We start from the raw sequence: 22,736 nt of genomic DNA, 5'->3' as shown, positions 1-22,736 counted from the left end.
TTTGTGTAAGCTTTCTGAAGGAGCGAACAGCAACCATCTCTCTGCCCCCTTCTTGCCCAGCTCATCCCTCCTGCCCACAGGCCGTAGTTCCTACCAGACACTTAATAGGACGGGTGAGTTGCTTCTGGTGTGCAGGTTGTAGCTTCCAGGCCTGCCTCCTGGGGACTGTGTGGACATGAGGAACTTTGAATTAATGGTGGAGGAGAGCCCTCAGAGCCTTTGCAGGCAGCGCTGGGTAAAGTGCATGAAGCCGTTGGCGGTGCCAGGCTGTGAGGCCATTAGCACAGGGGACAGGGCCCACTTGGAGAGACCTGGACAATTACTGGGTGTGCAGGTGGCGGGAAGGTGCACTCGGGTTCACACGAGTCCCAACCTGCTGGCATGTTATCTAACACGGCAGGCCCAGTGTGACCCTCTTGCCTTTTGGAGCAGAGAGATGCCATTTAGCATTTTTTGATTGTGGCAGGAGCAGCAAGACAGGCTGAGAAATCTTTTCTTGCCAAATCATTAAAGATTGGGCTGGAGCCTCGGGAAACCTGTGAACTCAGGCCACTTAGCAGGAGAGAAGGCCCACAGGCATTTCCTCATGGGCAGGTCCTCTCACCTTTTTATTGCTTCCCTCTTGATCTCTTGGAAAGGGCTACAGGGAAGGCTGGAGGGCGGAGAGGAGGTGCGGTGGTGGGGAGAAGACGGTTCTCGGTGTCTCCCCACTTTTCTCAGGGGGCCTGTGTGTCTGAGGGGTGTGCACTCTGAGCCTGTAAGTCTCCCATGAGTCCAGGAGGTTCTCTTGCCGGGGTTTTTGCCCTGTGTTACCAGTGTTTACTGAGCTTCTGAATTGGTCCAGGCCCTGTGGTGGACCCTGGAGTCCCAGCGGTGTCTGGGACACTAGTAGAGATGAGGTAAGCAGGTACCCTCACTGCGAAGAGGCATAGGTGGTGGTTGAGGCATACCCTTGATAGAGGGTGAACACAGGAGAGGCTGGTTGGGCCAAGGTGGGTGGGTAACAGGGAAGTCTCTAGGGGAGCAGGGGCATGAGCGGGTGCCGCAAGAGGCACGGACACGTGGCAGATGGACAGGGCCATTTTCTGTGACAGAATACCTCTGTGCCACTATGCTACTCCTGGGTAAAATGTACTGCTCATTGACCTAGTACCAGGGAATGTTCGAGGTGATTTCTCTGCTTTGTCACTTTAAGTCTTCACAATATCCTTGAGATGTAGGAAACACTATTGCCTTTCACAGTTCAGGAACTGGGGCCCAGAGAGGTTCAGCGACTTACCCAAAATTCACAGCTATTAAGTAGTTAATAAGGAGTGGACTTTAAGGATTTGTTGGACTTTATTTATTTATTTATAAAGGATTTTATTTATTTGTCAGAGAGAGAGAGACCGCACAAGCAGGGGGAGCAGCAGAGGGAGAAGGAGAAGCAGGCTCCCCACTGAGCAGGGAGCCTGATTCTGGGCTCGATCCCAGGACCCTGAGATTATGACCCGAGCAAAAGGCAGGGGCTTAACCAAATAAGCCACCCAGATGCCCCACTTTCTTGGACTTTAAAGCTCCTAGTAATGATAATGATTGTAGCAGTGATCTAATAAGAATTAGTTCACACTTCTTGCATACTAACTAAGAGCCAGGCACTTTGCTAAGCATTATTTCAACTAATCACATGCAGGTCTGTCCTGTTGTATCCTCACCTCACTGATGAGGAAGCCAGGAATGGTTCAGGGACTTGCCCAGAGAGAGAAGCCCACAGCCGGTGGGACAAAGTGTGTTTCCAGACAACCTGGAAGCAAAGTCCGTGCTTTTAAATGCTGCCTTTTCTCTGGTGTCCTTTCTTGGAAAGATGGAGAAGGGAAGGGGGGTCTAGAGAGAGGGGCAGTTAGGTCCTAGACCCCAAAGGGCCTTGTGCACAGCACATAAGCCCACGGGCTATTTGGCAGGACAGCCTTGGAGTGAGGTTGCCCACAGCTGCAGGGGGAAGCTGTTTGGGAAGGATAGCCTAGGGTCTCCTCATTAATCCACTTGGGCTCCATTCTCCTTGAATTCCATTTCCCCCTTTAACGAGACAGTCAAGGTCTGTCAGGGTGGGGGCTGTACCATCTGCTTCTCCACAGTCCCTTCTGTGGCTACTATGGTGTTAAGATCGCACTGTGACCATGACAGTGGAAAAAGGCAACCATTACTGCTCAGGAGTCCCTGTGAGCCTTGAGCCTGGCTGGAATGCCCTCTGTCCACTGCGCCTTGTACTTTCTGAACTCATCGACTTAGCGCACAAGCCTGCTTCTCCCAGCCTCCTCATCTCAACCTCTGGCAGTGCCATGGTGATGGTTAGTTTATGTGCCAACTTGACTGGGCCATGGCATAAGTAGACATTTGGGCATTATTCTGGGTATTTCTGCAAGGGCATTTTTAGATGCATTTGCATTTTAATTGGTAGAGTAAAGCAGATCATCTTCCATAATGTGGATGGACCTTATCTAATCAGTTGGAGGCCCGAGTAGAGCAAAAAGATGGACCCTCCCCAGAGTAAAAAAACTCCCCAGCAGCCTGCTTTTGGATGTCATCCCCACCAATGGCTCTCCTGGGTCTCCAGCCTTGCTGGCCCAACCTGCAGATTGGTAACTGCCAGCTCCATACCCACATGAACCATTTCCTTATAATACACTCCTTTCTATTTCACATCCTATTCGTATACACACCCTGGAGAACTCTGACTAATATAACTATCCTCCCAGTTGCTCAAGCAGAAACTGAGGGGTCATTATTGACATCTCTCTCCTTACCCCTGCCACTGAAGCAGTCACCAAGTCCTGTTGACACCACTGCTGGGAGCACTCCCACGTCCCTCCACTTCTCTTCACATCCACTGTCACCTCCTGGGCTGGTGGTCCTCACTTCCCTCTGGGTGGCAGCATGCCCACTAACTGATGTCTGAGCTAGACTTGCCCCTTCTCCATTCATTGTTTACATAACAGTCAGAGTAAATTTTATTTTATTTTATTATTTATTTATTTATTTATTTATTTTTAATTTTATTTTTTATAAACATATAATATATTTTTATCCCCAGGGGTACAGGTCTGTGAATCGCCAGGTTTACACACTTCACAGCACTCACCATAGCACATACCCTCCCCAATGTCCATAATCCCACCCCCCCTATTTTATTATCTATTTATTTTTAAAAAAGATTTAATTTATTTATTTGACAGAGAGAGATCACAAGTAGGCAGAGTAGCAGGCAGAGAGAGAGGGGGAAGCAGGCTCCCCACTGAGCAGAGAGCCCGACATGGGGCTCTATCCCAGGACCCTGGGATCATGACCTGAGCCGAAGGCCCCTGGGCCACCCAGGTGCCCCCCAGAGTAACTTTTATAAAGACACATCTCACACTGTCACTCAGCTCCTTAAATCTCCAAGTGGCTTCCCCTGATCTCAAGATAAAGCCAGGATATTAGTTAGCTTTTGCTGTGTAACAAATCATGTCAAACTTAGTGGCCAAAACTAACAAGCATTTATGGCTCATGATGATAATTTGGTTCTTCTGGATTTGTGGGCTCACTCATGGGTGTGGTGTCGGCTGGTGAATCAACTGGAAGCTGGCTACGTGGGAAGGGACTCAGCTTGGATGGTTGGGCTTTGTGCCATATGTTCTCTGAGGCCAGGATCTAGGAAAGGCTCTGAGAGAGAGAGGAGAGGTTGCAAGGCAGAGAGAGGCCCAGGCTCAGAACTGGCACTTCACTTCTGCATTCTTTTGGCACAATTAAGAGAAAAGTCTAGCTCAGATTCAAGGGATTCAAGGGAGAGGGAAATGGATTTTAGTTTCTGGTGGGAAAAGCTGCACACTCACATTGCAAAGGGCTAGATACAGGTGGGAGGGTGTAATCATAGCCATTTTGCAATCTACTAGAGCCCCAAGTTCTTACCCTGACATATAAAATTCTTTGTGATTGGGCTCCTAGCTTTCTCTTCAGTCTTCCCTTATATCACCTGTCCTCTCATTCCTGGCATCCCAGCCCCAAAGGCCTTCCTTCAGTCTCTTGAATCTACCAAGTTCTCCCTGCCCTGGAGATTACACACATGTTGATCCTTTTGCAAAAAATGCTGTTCCTTCATTCAGCTGAACAGTTGATCCCCGTCTTTCAGGTCTCAACTGAAACATTGTTTCTTAGGGAAAATCTTCCTTGACTTACTTGGACAGCTAGATCAGGTGCTCCAGTTAGGAGTTCAGAGTGGGCATCATGCTTTCTAAGCACTTGTACATTTGTAATTATATAATAATTATTTTGAATGTTTGTGTAATATCTTTCTCCTCCTAGACTGTAGATCCCCATGGACTTTAAGTCGTCTGTTTAACAAATGTTTATGGAATGCCGGTTATGTGTTAGGTAGGCATTGTGCTAAGGTGCTGGAGATATGGTGGTGATAAAAGTGGACCCAGTGCTTTTTTCAAGGTTTTTATAGTTAGATGGGGACACCACCATTAGAAATAATTACCAAAACAGAAGTAAATTTGCAGCAGAGGTGGATTCCACAAAGGAGGATTACATGATGCGTGAGTCTCCCTAGTGGGGCAATTCGACAGGTAGGAGGTTGAGGAAGGCTTTGCTAAGAGCTGAGGTAGGTATGGAAAGTAATGTTCACTAGGGTGGGGGTTGAAGGTAGAGGAGTTTGAAAGAGGCAGCTGTGACCAAGAAGTTGGGATACAGAAGACTGAAAGGGGAGGCTGGAGGGGAGAGAGTGAGGTATCCACACCCAAACAGTGTGGAGCTGCAGAATTAGGACTGGATCATGAAGGGTTTTCTCTGCTGGATTGAAGAGTTTGGGAGGGGGTCTGCCATGAATTTGGCCTTGAACATGCTGAGTTTGTGTTAAATTTGAGATATTCAAAGGTTGATCTTGAGTAGGCAGTTGGGTGTACAGGTTTGGAATTCAGGATAGGGGTCTAAGCTGAAGATGTATATGTGAAGATATTGGTGATAACTAAGACCACAATCACACATAAGATCCCTTGGAAAGCAGATTTTCTTTGCATGTGTGTATGTGTGCATGCATGTGTGTCTATGTGTGTGCTTTGGATTCCTTTGGCAGTCTGAGAACACCTGATTTTAAATGTGTGAAATAAAATGCATAACAATGGGAAACAAGGGGCGCCTGGGTGGCTCAGTGGGTTAAAGCCTCTGCCTTCGGCTCAGGTCATGATCTCAGGGTCCTGGGATCGAGCCCCGCGTCGGGCTCTCTGCTCAGCAGGGAGCCTGCTTCCCTTCCTCTCTCTCTCTGCCTGCCTCTCTGCCTACTTGTGATCTCTCTCTGTCAAATAAATAAATAAAATCTTAAAAAAAAATGGGAAACAATTACACTGAAAATAGTTCTCCAAATATTAAAAATAAATCAGCGATATGAAAGTATATATGCTTCTTTATTAACTCATTAAATAACAATACCAGTAGCAGCTCTAATAGTTACTGTAATTTCAAAGTAGTAATGAATATAGATTTGAGACTTCTGCAAAAACTGTTGCGTGGGATGAAGATACCTGGGGGTTTTAGTAGGGACAAAGGCACAGGTCCTGCTAATACTGCTGTGGTTTGTTGCCTGCATTCATAATAGAATTGCTAAATATCAGTAAGAGGTAAGTGAAAATAAAGATGCGTTTTTTTTTTTTTTTTTTCCCACACACGATTTCACTTTCTCCCAGGCGGCCTGGGGGCCCAGGGGTTAAGACTCTTGGCCTAGAGTGAGAGAAAGAGGGTGCTTAGGGTGCTAGGATAGAGTCAGGGACTCTATAGAGGAGGGCAAGGCTGAAAAGAGGCCAAAGAGAGCCCTGAGAATTAGGTGGGAAAATGAGGATTTTGTCTGAAAAAACCATGGGAAGCAAGTGATCCAAGAAGTGACTGACCAATTGTGTCAAATGCTAGAAAGTTCTGCAGCATGAAGACTGATAAATGTCTTTTAGATCCAGTGGCTTTTCAGGGGAATGTATTTGTCTTCCCGTTTAATTCCTGATGCATCTCAGGGCACATGGTAGACATTGACTCTCTGTTGAAGGAAGGGATGCGTTGTTGTCTTTCCTTATGAGGTCTGGTGGGAAATTGCTTGGTGGAACAATCAGTGGAGCCTGCAAACTTCCTTAATTTGATTTCTTGACTGAGAGCTTTGGAGGCTATAGAGATTTTGCAGGATTGATGAGCCCACAGAGTTTTGGAGGCTCTCGTTTGTGGGTCATGCCCTTGGGATGGAGGTTAAAGTAGCTCCTTCTCATCTGGGAGGGCTGGGTTTGTAGCCCTGGGTCCAGGATGACACTCTGCTCCGCCCACAGCTGCTGGGGCTCTCCCACTGGGATACACAGACTCAGAGCTGAATGTGTCCCAGTGGAGGTGAGCTTCTCCAATTCACCTCCACTTTGCATTCCCTTCTATGCCTGGTAGCAGGTGGGTGGATCCATGGATCCAAGAAGAGCTCTGTTGTGTGCAGAGGGATTGGGATTATCACTTCAGATCTCTAGCCATTTGTCTAATCTCCCACTCTCTAGCATCTTCCTGTGGAGTGGGGTCCCTCTTGTTGTTTGTCTCTTACCCGCGCTCTGGTGCCGTGGGGGTAAGAGAGCTGAGTCATGTGTGGTTTACCAAGGAAAGTAACCATTAAGAGTTTTGGCATGAAGGTTTCTCTATTATGGGTTTTAGCTATTTACAACAGCAGAACATTCTAAGGTGGTGGATGGGATAATGGAGCCAAGAACTCGGCCATAAGAATAACATAGTCAGGGATTTGGTGAGGATTTAAAACTCACCAGTTCAAGGGGTATCCCCGTGTGCTCCAGTGATCCCAAAGGGTTCCATGAGGTGCACTGAGTGTTCCAGGACGCAAGCCAATCAGATGCGGTTCGAGAACCACACGGCACACTGGAGTGTCTCCTTTACCTATCAGAATATCTGTTATATACATTGAACATCTCTACAATCACTCGAGAAAGATCTCTGGTGCTGAAAATGTTGAAAGTTACTGATTTAGTCCAGCTCCCTTATTTTTCACAGAAGGCACCTGAAGCCCAAAGAGCTAGAATGCCATGCCCAAGGTCACAGAGATGATTGGTAGCAGAGTGAGAACAAGCGCACAGGTCACATATATAGCTTTTTAAATGGTTTGATTAAGCAAATACTTACAAAGTCATGCATATTACCATGTGTATATGTATGTAAGACACCATGCTTACACATGGATCACAGGGACTTTCTTCTAGTTACACATCCGCATGGGGAGTTTGCTCTCAAAGTGTTTGGGGAAAGGTGTCCAGGATTCTTAAAATTTGGAAACTCTTTTTCACTTTTCTGGCTTGAGAAACACAGGTAAAATGAGCAGGACTATGAAGATGCCGAGTGTTTTCACAAACAGAGAAATGAACCCCAAAAGGAAATAATCTAATGGGGTTTAATAAAGGTCAGCATTCCTCGGGGAACTGGGAAATTAATCTGACAGCTAGAACCTCTGAGGGGTTAATGGAAATTGTGGAGCAATAGCTCTGCATATTGAAAAGTCTATAAATAGCTCAAAGTCCTGAACTGCCTCCTGGAGCTATGATATCGCCCATGTGAACTTCAGCAGCTCCCTGCCAGCCGAGGACGCAACTGGCATTTATTCCGGCTGCAGCCAGAAAGCCCCGGCGATATCTTTCAGCCGTGACTAACACAGTGCGGGCAGAGAGACGAAAGCCTGACTGTGAATTATGTGCCAAATTCCCTTACAGTGAATGCTGAGGGAGTGTTGGGGTGTGTGTTGTGTGTGTGTGTGTGTGTGTGCGTGTGAGCGAGCGAGAGAGGAAGAGAGAGAGGACAATGTTTGGCATCTCAATTTGACTAGAGCATATAGGACTCTTGTTTTGTTTTGTATTTTTAATCTTCAGTTTTTGTTTTTTTTTGTGCTTTTTTTTTTTGTTTTGTTTTTGTTTTTTTTTTTTTGTTTGTAATAGGATTTTGGAGAACAGGACATGGTAGATTCATTTATGAGCCTTAGGGCTTGCCTCCTTCAAGCGCCTCATTTTTCAGGTGATGAGCCCTCTGCAGTCCAGAGAGGGAGGGTAAGTGGCTATGCCTCAGATAGCCCAGGAAGTGGGCACAGTCTTCCCCAATCTCCCTGACAGAGTTACCCCTCTCTCTGTAGACTCCATCCCACTCTGTCCCAGCTGAGCCCATCTGGTGCTTGTCTGTCTCTCTCACTAGCCTGGGACTGTCTTGATAGCAAGGACTCTGTCCTACTCACCTGTGGTGCCCAGCACCTGGCAGGGGACCTTGGCACTTGGCATGTGCTTAGGAAATTTTTGTTGATGGATTGATTGGATGGATGGATGGATGGATGGGTGAAATTTCTTAGTGGAAATTTCCTAAGAGTCAAATTTTTCACAAGGAGAGACAGAAAGACGTAGGAAAAATTTTTGAAGAAGCCAAGCCCTACTCTGCCTTTTCAAAATTAATAAACAATTTCATTTCTATATGATTTATGATTATAAAAAATATTCGTTTGATCAAACTTTGGAGAAAGACCAGGTGGGCGCTCATCATCCATGCTCCACGGATGAGGGAGCTGAGGCCCTGGGAGATGGAGGAGACCAGGACTCAGCCTCTCAGGTGTCAGCCAGGGCCAGCTTCCTTATTCCAGGGGCAGGTGGCCTGCCAGCCTGTCTTAGAAAAACCTTGCAGGAAATCTCCGAGTGAGCGCGAGCCAGGCATTTGGTGAGAGAAAACCAGGTTAGAATCTGTTGAGTGTTTCCAGAGCCTTTGATGTGCTTTCTCAGAAATCACCTCCTTGCTCCCCACCACAACCCTGAGATGTTTCTGTTATCATCACCCACATTTCCTTGGACAAGGAAACAAAATCAAACACGTTGATCTGCTCCTATCACTAATTGATCACGCGACGGCATTGGGGTTGGGTCCAGGTGTCCACTTGCCCAAGTTCCATATCCAACCGCTGTGCACCGGGCATCAGTGTGGAGAGTGGTGGGGGCAGGTCTGAGAGCAGACGGAAAGACCCCACAAGTGGAGGAACCCGGATCCTGTTTACAAGACACAAGCATGCAACTTAATGGCTGTTCTGGGAAGACTCTGGAGGGGCACGTTTAGAACGTGGAGGAGGGAGGGAGGTTGAGAAGAGGAAAAGTCCCACAGAAGACGAGAACACCAGCCACGCCAAAGGGACAGAAGGAAACAGTGATTTGATCAGCAGGACATGGGTAGGGAAAGATGATGTAAGCTAAACAAATGTAGAGAAGCAGAACATGTAGTTCTCCCTGTGACATGCCTTAAAGCTGTGAAATGTAAAGAGATGTTATTTTTGTATTTGTGACATTTTAGGCTTCAGCTACTTGCAATTGAAAATGAAAAAAGAAAATCCCAAATCAACCTAACTTATTCGTTACTGAGTTAAGGAAAATGACAGAGGAAGGACATAACACTGAGCTGCTAATTGCCATTCTTTGACAACCCACGAAGACTGTCCTCAGCTTATTTAAAATAAGCACTTTCTCAACTCCTCGCTTTATATCACTGACATCACTGCTGAGGGAAAGGGGGCGAGAAAAGACCAGGAAAACACATCAGGAAACATGAATAAGAGCAAGTTTAAGAAAATTAACATTATCCTGAAGAGAAGGCTCACACGGATCGGGCTGCTGGGGATGGGGTCACTGGGGAGGCTTCCTGGCCATTCAGTCTCCTCTTCTGAGTGTCCCTTCTCCCCAGAAGGGTGACAGGCTCCCTCCAGGCCATAGCCCTGCAGTCCGGTTCTTTGAAGTTTTGATTGATCTCAGGTTTAATTTTCTCTTCTAGAATTCCTGATATATCTCCTAGCAGGAAACAATATCATTTTCCTTTCTCCTCAGTGAAACGAGGGCAAACCTTACAATACGTTTCGTTGGTGAAAGAGGATGAATTGAGATGTTTGCAGGATAGGAAGGAATAAAAATAGGATCGTGAATAAAAGGAGCTTGGCAGGGCCTGACGAGTGAATCCCCAACTAGAATGAGTAGCTGCCTCAGTCAAGCTAACCCCCTACCCTCAACCACACATTCCTGCTGCAATCACCCCTGCCCCCAACTCCACCCAAAATACTCCCAAACTTTGATGTGAATGGGATCAAGCCCGACCTGGAACTTATATGCTGCTTAATGCGATAGGAGTTGCCAAAATAGAATTCTTGGAATGTTCAACATGCCACTCATACAAATACAGGATGAAAATGTGTGAAAGATCTATTTAACTCATTAATTCATGGGAGGATGTTAAAGCTGTTCCCAAGAAGGGGTGGGGACCCGGAGATCTGACTTTCCTGGGAAAGAATTCTCCTTGGCTCTACAAGGCCCCACAGTATGGCCACAGCTCTCATCTTTTGCTTTCTTGAACCCTGAGAGGGGCAGCTGGACGCAGCTGGCCTCAGCACCTCCGCAGGCTGGGGAGGGCCAGCACAGCATGCAGCCTTTCGGGGATTACAGTTTCAAGGAACACTCTTTTCCCCTCACAGCTCACAGTGTTGTCATAGACAAGATGGAACAGATTCTTCCAAGAGGCCAATGAGGCTGCTCTCTTTGGAAAGTGGGTTGAGTAGGATTGATTTTTATTTTTATTTTTTCTATTGTATCCCATTGGAATGTAGTTTTTAATTTATTTTTATTATTTTTTATTATGTTCAGTTAGCCAGGATTGATTCTTTAGATGGCAGGTTTAAGATAAAAACTGTCAAGAGATGAGATGGCAGGCAGGAATTTTGAGATCAGACTTGAGTACCTTGCAAAGACTGAATTCCTTTGTTTTAAAAGCTCACTTGATTTATTTGAACACAGAGCCTGGCACACAGTAGGTGCCCAGAACTGCCTGCTGAATGGATCATCTAAAAATTTCCCTTAGGGCAACAAGGACCCCTTTTCCAGAAGGGGCATGTGAAAGGGCTGCTAAGAGTGAGGAGGCTGCCACATTCATTGCTGAGGGCCATATTCCAACTCTTTTAAGGAGGAGATGAATTTGAATTTTTCCTCCTGATTTTTTTCTCTTTGTGATGATATCACTGTCATAATCCTCCTGGTTGGCATTTTTTGGTGACTCACCACTTTGCTATTCTGGTGGCTGTACATGTCAGTGGATAATTGTCTTCCCCTCCCCTGAGCATGACACCTGCTCACATCTGGAGACTTCCAACACAACAGAGCCTTGCTGACTTGTGACTCATTGAGGCTGGTAGTAAGGGTGAGAGGCACTTATGAATGAAAGATAGGAATTGAAGCAAGGGGTGAAAAGACACCAGACATGAGCTGTTAGTCCTCAAATTCCCCTGAGGCTCAGCTTTTCTTAGACATGGGGACAAGAGAGAAATCTACTGAGAAATGAAGGCTGCTACCCTTGAAATCAGCCAGTCCTTGTTCCAAGTGGGTGGAAACTCTCAGGATCTCCAGTGAGGCACTCTTGAGGGAGATGGGGCCTCTCCAGGGATAATTCTAAAGCATGGCATTCTGGGGTTTAGTGATGTCATTAATAGGTAGAGGATTCCTGTCCTTTCTGGAAAATTCTCCATTTCTTCTGAGGGGGCCCAGGTCTCTCCACAGCAGTATTCAAGTTGGCTTTGTAAGCTGAGACCCTGGCTACAAACTTGCTTCCTGTCTGACCTGGTCCTGCCTTAGGTGATCCCAAGAGATCCCTGCTACCGCCTACCCCCAACTCTCTTGGTAATAATCGGGTCTGGAGGCCACCCGGTAACGTTGAACCTACCTACTCATGGTGTGTCTTGTAGATGATTTAAAATGCTTATGTAGAACTTTTTTTATTTTTTTTTTAAAGATTTTATTTATTTATTTGACAGAGAGAGATCACAAGTAGAGAGGCAGGCAGAGAGGAGAGGAGAGAAGAGAGAGAGAGGGAAGCATGCTCCCTGCGAGCAGAGAGCCCGACGCGGGACTCGATCCCAGGACCCTGAGATCATGACCCTGAGCCGAAGGCAGCGGCTTAACCCACTGTAGCCACCCATGCGCCCCTCTTATTAACTCTTAATACACTGAAATCCGTGTATCTTCCTTTGCTATTTTGGTTAACCTGGCTGATACATTGGTCCTATTGTATCTGTAAGATAGCTCACATGCATATGAAGAGGATTTTGTCATTTGATGAGGATGGGGGACTCTTCAGATGGAAGGGAATCACACTAACTCCATTAAACCAGATAGACCAGCATCTTAGATCATAGAGATTTCTCTTAGAATAAATACTCTTGATAGGTCACAGAAGGTGAAATCATTTGTTATTATTAACTTTCCTGACATTTGTGACCTGTCTTCCAAAGAAGCTTGTGTGTACTTTGGAACAGGAGCCATGCATTACTGTTCATTGAGCTCCTCGTAGCACCCAGCACAGGACTTTGCTGATGGTGCTCCATGACCACTTGACATGGTTTGAAGTTTTATGCTTGGTCATGAACCCAGGCTCGCTGATTTATTCATTCAATCTGCACAAAGTTATTGAGCCTCTACTGTGTGCTGAGCACTGTGTTCTAGGCATTTGAGAATCAATAGTCTCTGCCCTCTTGGAAGTTATATTCAGTTAGAGGAGACGTGATAAACAAGGCCAATCAGAAAACTATATAGTAGAGTAGGTGATGATAAATGCCTAGAAGGAATGATAAAAGAAGAAAGGTAGATATAAAGAGTTGGTGGCTTGCCAGGGAAGGCCTCACTGAGGAGACCTCTGAGTGAGGACCATGAAAGTTCAGGAGTCATCCTTCAGGATGTCTGTGGGAAGAGCTTCCAGAACAGAGCACAAAGCACATGCAAAGGCCCTAAGGCAGAGAGAGGTGTGCCTCATGTTCCGTAATCCCTGCTCTGCTCCCCAGGCCCTGGTTTAAATCTGGCTTCCTGTCTCTATGACCTCATCTCCTCCTGCCACCTCCCCCTCTCTCCACACAGCCATACTGGCCTTCTACCTGTGAGAGTACTTTTGCCAACAACTCTTTTCTTCCTTTCACCAAGAGGGCTGTGAGGTGGGCACCTAGACTCCTCGGACCTAGCTCTTCATTGAGTGGAGTGTGACCTGTCTCTTGCCCCTTAGGTTTCTGGATGGGGCCGCTTTTGGAGGGACAATGGGCGACGTCCTGGAGTACAATGTCTTCAGAAGGTTGTTGTTGGTGGTCGGGTTGGAGGACGGTATCTTAGAGTCAGTAGGAATATAATTGAAGTTCAATAACAGAAAAGCAGTTCGGGAGGAAATAAAGGGAAAGCTCTAGGCATCTAACAGATCATTAGTAGGAGAACACCCACCAGGATCTTCTTGAAATAAGACTGGCTTGCTCAGAGCTCACCTCACAGAGAAGTTCTGACACCAGTCCTTTGAAGGACTTGCCTCGGTGTCCTCTCTGCAACTCTGAAATCATTTTTTCCCCAGGCTTTTCCGGAAATTGAGTGTAAAAAGCTCCTGGCCCATCCAAAGATTTGTTGCCTTTTAAAAAATTCTAAAAAATAAATCATTTTATCTATTTGCCATTTAAATAGAGAAAAACAGAATGGAAAGGGCCTTGGGAAGAATTAGAACAATGCAAATGTATTCACCTCTGAGTGCTTCTAAAGCTTCAGCTTCTGGCTGCTTCTCGTGGCCGATTAGGGCTTCAAATAACAAAGAGATTCAGCAGGCAGAAAACACTTTCTAGCTATCAGATTGGAGAAGTTGCAATCGGGAGGGAGAAAGTTTTTAAAAAAATGTTTGTTAATTTTTATTCCTTTATGTGGGAATTTTGATGCCAGTTGGTCTAGTCAAAAGACCATTTAAGTAAACAAAATAGGGGTACCTGGGTGGTTCAGTCTGTTAAGCATCTGTCTTCGGCTCAGATCATGATCCCAGAGTCCTAGGATTGAGCCCCAGGTCAGACTCCCTGCTCAGCGGGGAGCCTGCTTTTCCCTCTCCCTTTGCCCCTCACAGCTCCTCTCCCCCACCAATCCAGTGCATGTGCTCTTTCTCTCAATAAATAAAATCTAAAAATAAACAAACTACTTGTGTCCTTCCTCCCTCCTCACACTGCCAGGCCTCTGGGGTCAGCATGGCAAACTGAGCAGTTCTGTCCACCATCCACGTCCGTCCTGGTGGCTCCCCATTCCCCGCGGTGTTCAACCTGCTGCTGTTCGGCTTGGGGGCGTAAAGCCCCAGAGCCCCGGGGCTGACTACCTGCTTCTCCCTCTGCCTCATGCTCTGTAGGGTTGGAGCAAGGATAGTGGTGCAGGAGTCAAAGCTATGGCCACGAAGTAGGAGGGCGTGTGTGTAAGGGGGTGCTTGTGCATGCTCCGAATCCCACGATAGCTCCTGAGCCTGGCGGTCTGTTGCTGTGTGTCCCACAGAGAGCCACTAACAACTGACCACGCATGTTCCAGAGGCTTCAGCAGTCATCGAAAGGCAGCAACAGTGATATCTTGTCTGTTCTTCACATCCCTCCTCACTCCCCCCAAGCTTCCCTTAATATAAGGGTCCATTCCACTCTGTTGGCCTCTGGAGGCCCGGGTCTAATTGCATATTCGTCATCTTTCATGGAACAGAGTGAAAGTCAAAGGGCAGCGGGATAGGGAACTTGACACTTTCCTAACAATGAATGAGAATGCTATTGAGCCACTCAGCTGCCACCTCGGGGTCCTTATTGCTTCAGGTGTATTATCCCCGAGTCGTGTTACTGTCCTCGTTTCACAGAAGGGAGGATGAGAGCGCTTCGGTGTCTTTCCGAAGTCAACACGGGAAGGGGCGGAGGCAGATTTCCATCCCCAGCCCGAGCCACGTAAGCTCCCCTCTCACTCCGAGGAGGCGGGGGCAGGGGTCCTGTGGACAGCGGGTTGGGGGGTGGGGGCACTGCAATTTAGAGACCGAGCTGAGGCTCGTTCCAAATACTTGGCCGCTGTGAATGCCTGAGGATTCTCCTCTGCCCCTCTAGCTCCTCAGCACTCAGTGTGGTCTCTGGACCCAGCGCCTTAGCTCGGCCTCAGAGCTGTTAGAAATGCAGGGTTTCAGGCCCCATACTCGACCAGCTGCCTCAGAACCCGCATCCCCTCCCACCCCCTGCCTCCCCGTGAGATCCTTTTGTGATTCAAATGCACATGAAATTTTGAAAAGCGCGCTCTCCAGGTGTCCTTCCTAAACTGAAAGCTCAAGAAAGCTACTGGGGGTGGGCGGAGGGGCCTTCACCAAGCACCTCTGTGCTGCTGTGTCCCAGGTAAGGACTTCCCTTGTAAGTGGCTGACAGAGCCAGACCCACTGCTAGTATTTCCTCCCGGAAGAATGAACAAAATAGCTCCAGGAGACGAGCTCAGCAGCTGCTGGAGCGTCAGGCAGACGCTAGATGGCAATGGATGGACGGGCATTGGCGGGAAAGCAGGCGAGGCTCCGGCGTGGTCCAGGGTCAAGATGAAATGATAAAGGTGTTTGTGGGAGGGGGTGCTGAGTACAGCTGGGTCGTGAGAGGAGATGGTTGGGATGATATTAAAGAAACTGAGGTTTCATCAGCAAGTCTGGGAAGGCTGTTTTGTGGAATGAAAGATTTGGGCAAGAGTAATTGCTTCTTTTTTTACCTCGAGCTATGTTACACACACACACACACACACACACACACACACACCCGCCGTCTCCCCACAGGGGAGAGATTTCAGCAGCCAGGGATGGTGAAGCTAAAGGGAATTAAGTGTGGGTAAAAAGTTCCCAATCCACTTCGTCCTGCTCTCCGAGGTCAGGGGAGGCAGCGGCAGCCCGTCCTGAGCATGGGTTAGAGCCGGCATTCCGAGAGTGACAGAATCCTTTCCCGCTGTGCCCTGGGCTTGTGGGATGTGCCCCCAGGTGGCACAGAGGCTCTGGTCACACCATCTCAGCTCTGAAGGGGGACAGAACAAGACTTGGAAAAGTGTTCAGCTCACAGCCTTGTTTCCCTACTGTGTCCGGTTCTTTGGCTGAATCCAGACTGGGAAAAGAATATACAGAAATATCTTGGCTGCTGCAGGTCTCTCTTTTAGTCTCACAGGTTCCCTAGGACTAACCTCTAGGCTGGAGCTCTGTGACTCCCATGTTGGAGAGGCTGGAGTCCATCTTTAGACTTGGGAAACTTGGCTTCCAAGAACATAAGGCAAAGGAAGTGTCCTGAATTTCCCTAAATTATGAGGTCACCTTGTAGAGCCCAGCCTCTTTTACCCTATAGCGGTTGATTCCAGTGGAAGAACTTTTGGAGAACTTTTTCAGAAAGTCATTTAAGAAACAGTAAAGTTTTTCTGACTATTCAGTGGGAGTGCTATCTGAAAGCATCCTTGAGCCATGTCAGGTGGGTGGAGATCCATTATTCTTAGAGATTTCAGAGTTTAAGTTCAGGATCTGGACTTCTAGTTATTCTCTATTTCTAGTCAAAATTTAGGCTTGACTGGACAGCTGACTTCTGCAGAATAGGTGCAGAATGTAGTTGGGTTGCAGAATTATAGAATGGGTGTTGGGGATTGTCCTCTCCCTCTCCTGTTTTATTCAAATGGAGGAAGTGAGGCCCAGAGAATTCCATTTTTTAAAAAATGGAATTTTTAAAGATTTTATTTTATTTGAGAGAAAGAGAGAGTAGGGTCAGTGAAAGAGAGAGAGAGAGCGCGCATAAACAGGGGACGGGGCAGAGGGAGAGGGAGAAGCAGACTCTGCGTTGAGCAAGGAGTCTGATGTGGGGCTCAATCTCTGGACCCCAGGATCATGACCTGAATCGAAGGCAGATGCTTAATAGACAGAGCCACCCAGGCGCCCTCCATTTAGTTTATTTTAGCAAACCTTAAATGACTGCCCTCTGTGCCAGGCACTGTGCCCTGGACAGAGCCTGTACTGGGAGCATGACAGAGTCTCTATCCGTGCATAGATCTGTGATCAGCTCATCCATCCAGCTTATGGGTCAGCTTATGGCCCAGGGCTCCCTGCTGGTAGGTGGTGAATGGAGATACAGGAGGAAGCCTTCCTCCCTCTGCTTGTCCCTCTTCCTAACTTTCTCCCTCCCTCTCCATTGTCCTTCTTTCCTTTTCTTCCTTCCTTCCATCTTTTTTACATGATACTAGTTTTCCTCCTACATTCTTCCTTTTTTTTTTTTTTTGAGTTCTGATAATTTTTTAAACCCTAGGGTCTTTGTATTTACCAGGTGGAAGTGAGTAAGTGGCAATATTAGCAATTCCAAGGACGCGTTTGATCACTTCTGTCCTTCCCCAAAGGCCTCAATACAAGACATAGTGCTTTCAAACCCGAGGAAACAAATTTTATTTTTTTATTTCTAGAAACTTGCCTTGAATTCTGAGAGAGGAAAATAAACCAAGCTGGTCAGCTTAAAGTGTTTTTTTTTTTTTTTTTTTTTTTTTTTTTTTTTTTTTTTCCCGAGGAAGAAATATACCTCCTGTGATAGATAAACTCAGAAAATTCCCTCTGGATGATGCTGTCCAAACTGTAACCCAGCTACAGTTCATGGTAGGCTGCTCTAATTTTCTAAGTTCTCACCTTTCCTTCTCTTTTAGGGTTTATTACTTGAGTAGACTTTGTGGGTAGAAATGAATTGTGAATTAAAAATAAAGATAAAAAAAATAAAGATGTTACCAACTGTAACTGGAAAATCACGAGAGAATGTCTGTACATATTACACGGTGACATTCAGTGATACGAAAATTGCATGCGGATAGGCCCCTAGTCCTCCTCACAGTGGCCAGATCTGGTAACGGCCACTGTCTGGGCCTCTGTGTCCTTGCTGATCCACAGGAAGTACTTGCCCGAACATCAGGCACCTGAAGTTTGCATGTAATTGAGCTTCTGGGCTTCCAAAAATCTTACATTTTATTCACAAACACAGGCATCTGCTACTAATTAAAGTATCAGGGTATAATTATACCCTTTCTTATTAGTAGATATGGAATCTGACAGTTGCTTAGATACAAAATAAGCAAGTGCAGATTTCGTTCTGTGCCCTTCACAGGCTGGGGAGATAGAACAACAGAATTTTCAAACACTCTGTGTAAATGAGTCTTGTTGCTCCGAAAATGTAAAGTTCTGAATTATCATCCACAAATTTGCCTGGGAACAGATGTTAATCCCATCACAACTCAGTGGCTTGAGCTTTCATATCCTTCTACTATTTCCCTGACTTGGTCCCTTAACCTCTGTACTGCACTCCAACCCCAGATAGAAAGCATCTGTCTTCCTAAGAGATAGTTAATGCCATCTTGGAATCTAACATTGTTGCCCGGAACAAGCAGACGTGGATTGTTCAGGGAACTCTGGAGCCAGAAGACATGAATCTGGAGTGTCAGGGCCGTGTTGTGATCAGATCAGCCTTTGGGCTTGTCAGAGGGCCATTTTGGGCCCGGGGTGGGGGTGGATTTGGCATCCTGGGGAGCCTCCCGGTCATTCTAAGATATCCTCTCCCTCTCTCAGATATGCCTTGCTCCCCGTGCCTCTAGGGACATTTCCTGCTAAACCATCAAATGCATAAATTCAGGGACCAGGTCGTTTTGGGACCACCTAGGGTGTCTCCAGTGTCCAACATGGCACTTGGCCACTGAGGGAAGGTGCCCAGTTGCTAGTTATTGGAGAGAATGGATTTCACTGACTTCCTTACCAGTAAGTCATCCTGGGAGAGGGTAATCTTTTCAACCGAGCATCCATTTACTCCTACAGTGTGTGTGAATTGACTGATGAGGACTATCACTTCCCCAGGGCCACGTTCACCCCTTTCCAACCTGTTTTGTGCTGCCTGTGAGCTAAAAATGGTTTTTATATTTTTAAATAGTTGGAAAAAAAATCCACATAAGAAGACTATTTCATGACACATGAAAATGATATGAAATCCAAATTTCTGTGGCCATAAACACAGCGATGGTGTTCATTTGCGTATCATCTTTGGTAACTTTTCGCACTCCGGGGCAGAACTGACTCTGATACAGAGGCGGCGTGGTCTGTAAAGCCTAAAATACTTAATTATCTGGCCCTTATGGAAAAAGTTAGCCAGCTCCTGGAGTAGATTCATTTGCTAGGAGTTAGCTTTGGATGTTGGGAGATTGGGGGATGCAGGGACAGGGAAGGCATAGGGGTGAGGCAGAGGGCAGGTTAGTGGGGAGGAGAGAATGGCCCAGCAATCTGGTTGAGCACTTCGGCCCTCTTCACATTCCTGCCAGCCCTGGCCCTTCCACAGTGGAAGTTTCCACTTCCTCATTGTAATTCTGATGAATGCCCTCAAGGAATGCAGTGATAATCATTTCTCAGACTTGCCGCACTGCTTGGATGCAAAGGACTGCTATCTTTCTGTTGGTTCTTGGTCGTTGTAAATCCTTAGTTCAAATGCTCCTTCTTTGTCAAAGACATAAAATTATGCTTCCAGACAGTGTTTGGGTAATAAATCTGTATGTGTGAGCAAGTGTGAGCTGGAGCTTGTCTTTGGAAAGCAATTGTCTTCAGTCTTCTGTGCCCAGCAGGCACCCTGCGCAGCTGCGCCACATCCTAGCTTCCGGGTAGCATTGACCTCATGGGTTGGAGGCCATAAGCTTTGTTTCTAAGCTCCCAGCAAGGGTGGAGCCCTACCCTTCGGGAGAAGTGCCTTTGTGATTAAGCTGGCAAGGATGCAATCAGCCTAGTTAAAGCCTTGATAATCCACTTGATCCATCCCAGTTATCCACCCAAATCCCCACGAGACATCTTGACTACCTGACTCTCATTTCTCTGGGGTTAACGGGAGCACCTCGTGGAGCCAGCGACATCATGCTGTTCTCTTATTAGCCATCCAAGTTTTGAATTGGAGTCTAATTTGCTCTGAACCCCACACTTTATTCAGAAAAAGATTGCTTCTCTGTGTGTTCCTGGAGGCCTGACTCATCTACAGGTATAAAAAAATGCCCAGTGTCTTTTGATGGTGTATTCAGTGGATTGGGGGATAGACTTGTTTTCTGAGTGGCAGTGATTAGCACTGGCATTATTTACCTTAAGTAGACCTGGGTGTCGAAAATCATAACCAATAAGAAGATTGTCATGTCTTTTTTAAGGGTTGACAAGCAGGGCTTCCTGTGGGAACACTAGCCAGTTATCTGATCTGAAAGGGTTTATTTTGAAAGCAATGTGGGAAATGGCTTGCAGAAAGAAAATACAAGTTTCTGCTTCCTAAATAATACTTACCATCTGTTGCACGTATTATGTGCTAGACATTTCTGTAGGTATTCTGTATACATATTTCCTCTAATTCTTACCCAAATCCTGCAGAATAGATGCTATCCTCTTCATCTTACAGAGGAGGACACTGGGATTTAAATAGAATGAATTTGGGTTGCCTGAGATCCTACAGACTGGAGATGGCATTAGCAGGATTTGAAACCATGAAGCGTGACCTCAGAGCATACATGCAGAACGTCACATGCTACCAGCCCTCTGGGACAATACTTCTGCCACCTCATACTTTAAGGACAGACAGAATTTTATTTTATTATTTTAAATTTTATTTTATTTTTTATTAACATATAATGTATTATTTGTTTCAGGGGTACAGGTCTGTGATTCCTCAGTCTTACATAATTCACAGCACTCACCATAGCAGATACCCTCCCCAATATCCATCACCCAGCCTCCCCATACCTCCCACCCCCTCTACCCCAGCAACCCTCAGTTTGGTTCCTGAGATTAAGAGTCTCTTATGGTTCATCTCCCTCTCTGGTTTCATCTTGTTTCATTTTTTCTCCTCTTCCCCTATGATCTGCTGCCTTGTTTCTCAAATTCCATGTATCAGTGAGATCATATGATAGTTCTCTTTCTCTGATTAACTTATTTCACTTAGCATAATACCCTTTAGTTCTTCCATGCTGTTGCAAATGACAAGACTTTACTTTTTGATGGCTGCATAATATTCCAGTGTGTGTGTGTGTGTGTGTGTGTGTGTGTGTCTATACATACCACATCTTTTTTATCCATTCATCTGTTGATGGACATCTAGGCCTTTTCCATAGTTTGGCTATTTTGGACATTGCTGCTATAAACATTCGGGTGCACGTGCCCCTTCGGATCACTACATTTGTATCTTTGGGGTAAATACCCAGTAGTGCAATTGCTGGGTTGTAGGGTAGCTCTATTTTCAACTTTTTGAGGAACCTGCATACTGTTTTCCAGGGTGGCTGCACCAGCTTGCATTCCCACCAACAGTGTAGGAGGGTTCCCTCTTCTCCGCATCCTTGCCAACATCTGTCGTTTCCTGACTTGTTAATTTTAGCCATTCTGACTGGTGTGAGGTGGTATCTCACTGAGGTTTTGATTTGTATTTCCCTGATGCTGAGTGATGTTGAGCACTTTTTTCATATGTCTGTTTGCCATTGGATGTCCTTTTTGCGGAAATGTCTGTTCATGTCTTCTGCCTATTTCTTGATTGGATTACTTGTTCTTTGGGTATTGAGTTTGATAAGTTCTTTATAGATTTTTGATATTAGCCCTTTATCTGATATATCATTTGCAAATATCTTCTCCCATTCTGTCATTTGTCTTTTGGTTTTGTGGACTGTTTCCTTTGCTGTGCAGAAGCTTTTGATCTTGATGAAGTCCCAATAGTTCATTTTTGCCCTTGCTTCCCTTGCCTTTGGTGATGTTTCTAGGAAGAAGTTGCTGCAGTTGAGGTCGAAGAGATTGCTGCCTGTGTTCTCCTCAAGGATTTTGATGGATTCCCAGGCAGAATTTTAGAACGAACCAAATTACAAAGAAGTTAATAAACTGGACTGGAAATGCAGAACCCAGCCAACATGTGGTTATCTGTCTTCACTGGTATAGGGATCATGAATCCCCATGTCTTTAGCAAAGTTTCCATCTTCTTCCTGACTAGGCATTTAAAAAAGACTTAGTTGAAATTGTTTATTTCTTGTCTAATGGGTTCCAAACCTGAAAGAGATAAGAAGACATGTAAAGAAAAGTACATCCCCCATCCTGGGAGGTTTCTCACAGGCCTCCTTGTGGGAAAGCAGAGCACAGCTAATGTGATAGATTATAAAATGGTCACCATTCTTCTCCCTCCCTTGCTCCCTTGTGCACCTCTTTGCTCTGGGACATTGATCCTTCTGTCATCAAGAGGGGGTTGTCTATCCCCTGAATCTGGATTGCCCTGTGACCTGCTTTGGCCAACAGAATGTGGCAGATGTGGCCCAGTGCCAGGGTCCAGTCTAGGTCTTGAAAGGCCTATGTGATTTCCTCTCTTGGAAACTTGCTGAGGCACCATGTAAGCAAACCGGGGCTGGTCTGTTGGTGGGGGAGAGACACATGGGGAAGATGAGTCACCCGAGGAAGTGCAAAGGGCTGAGGACCAAGGATGTTTGATGCATATGAAGAGCAGTCGAGAGGCCAGACTGAAGGGAGAGTAGTAAGAAATGAGGCTAGAGATGTAGCCAGGAGCCTTGTACACTATGATGAGAACTTTAGGTTTTGTTCTATGTGTGAAAGCAATGAATGAATAAAGGAGCAAACAGATGCATGCAAGACTGAATGGCCAACCAGGGATGATGAAGGTGCATGGTTTCTACTGGGTCAAAAGAGCAGATGTTGTTGCCATAGACAGCACATCTGGAATTCAAAACTCCAAGAAGAGTAAAGCCCATCCTGTCATATGATAGGCTCAGCTCATGAGGGACAGAGCTAGAGATAATAGAGACCAAGCGATGGGCTCCATGTAACCTGATCCCTGTTGCTTTCCTTCTGGCTTGGGATCCTCCGTGAACATCAGTTTAACTCTG

The sequence above is a fragment of the Lutra lutra genome, chromosome 1, assembly GCF_902655055.1.
Source record: "Lutra lutra chromosome 1, mLutLut1.2, whole genome shotgun sequence".
Taxonomy (NCBI): Eukaryota; Metazoa; Chordata; class Mammalia; order Carnivora; family Mustelidae; genus Lutra; species Lutra lutra.
This window is presented reverse-complemented; position numbering follows the sequence as displayed.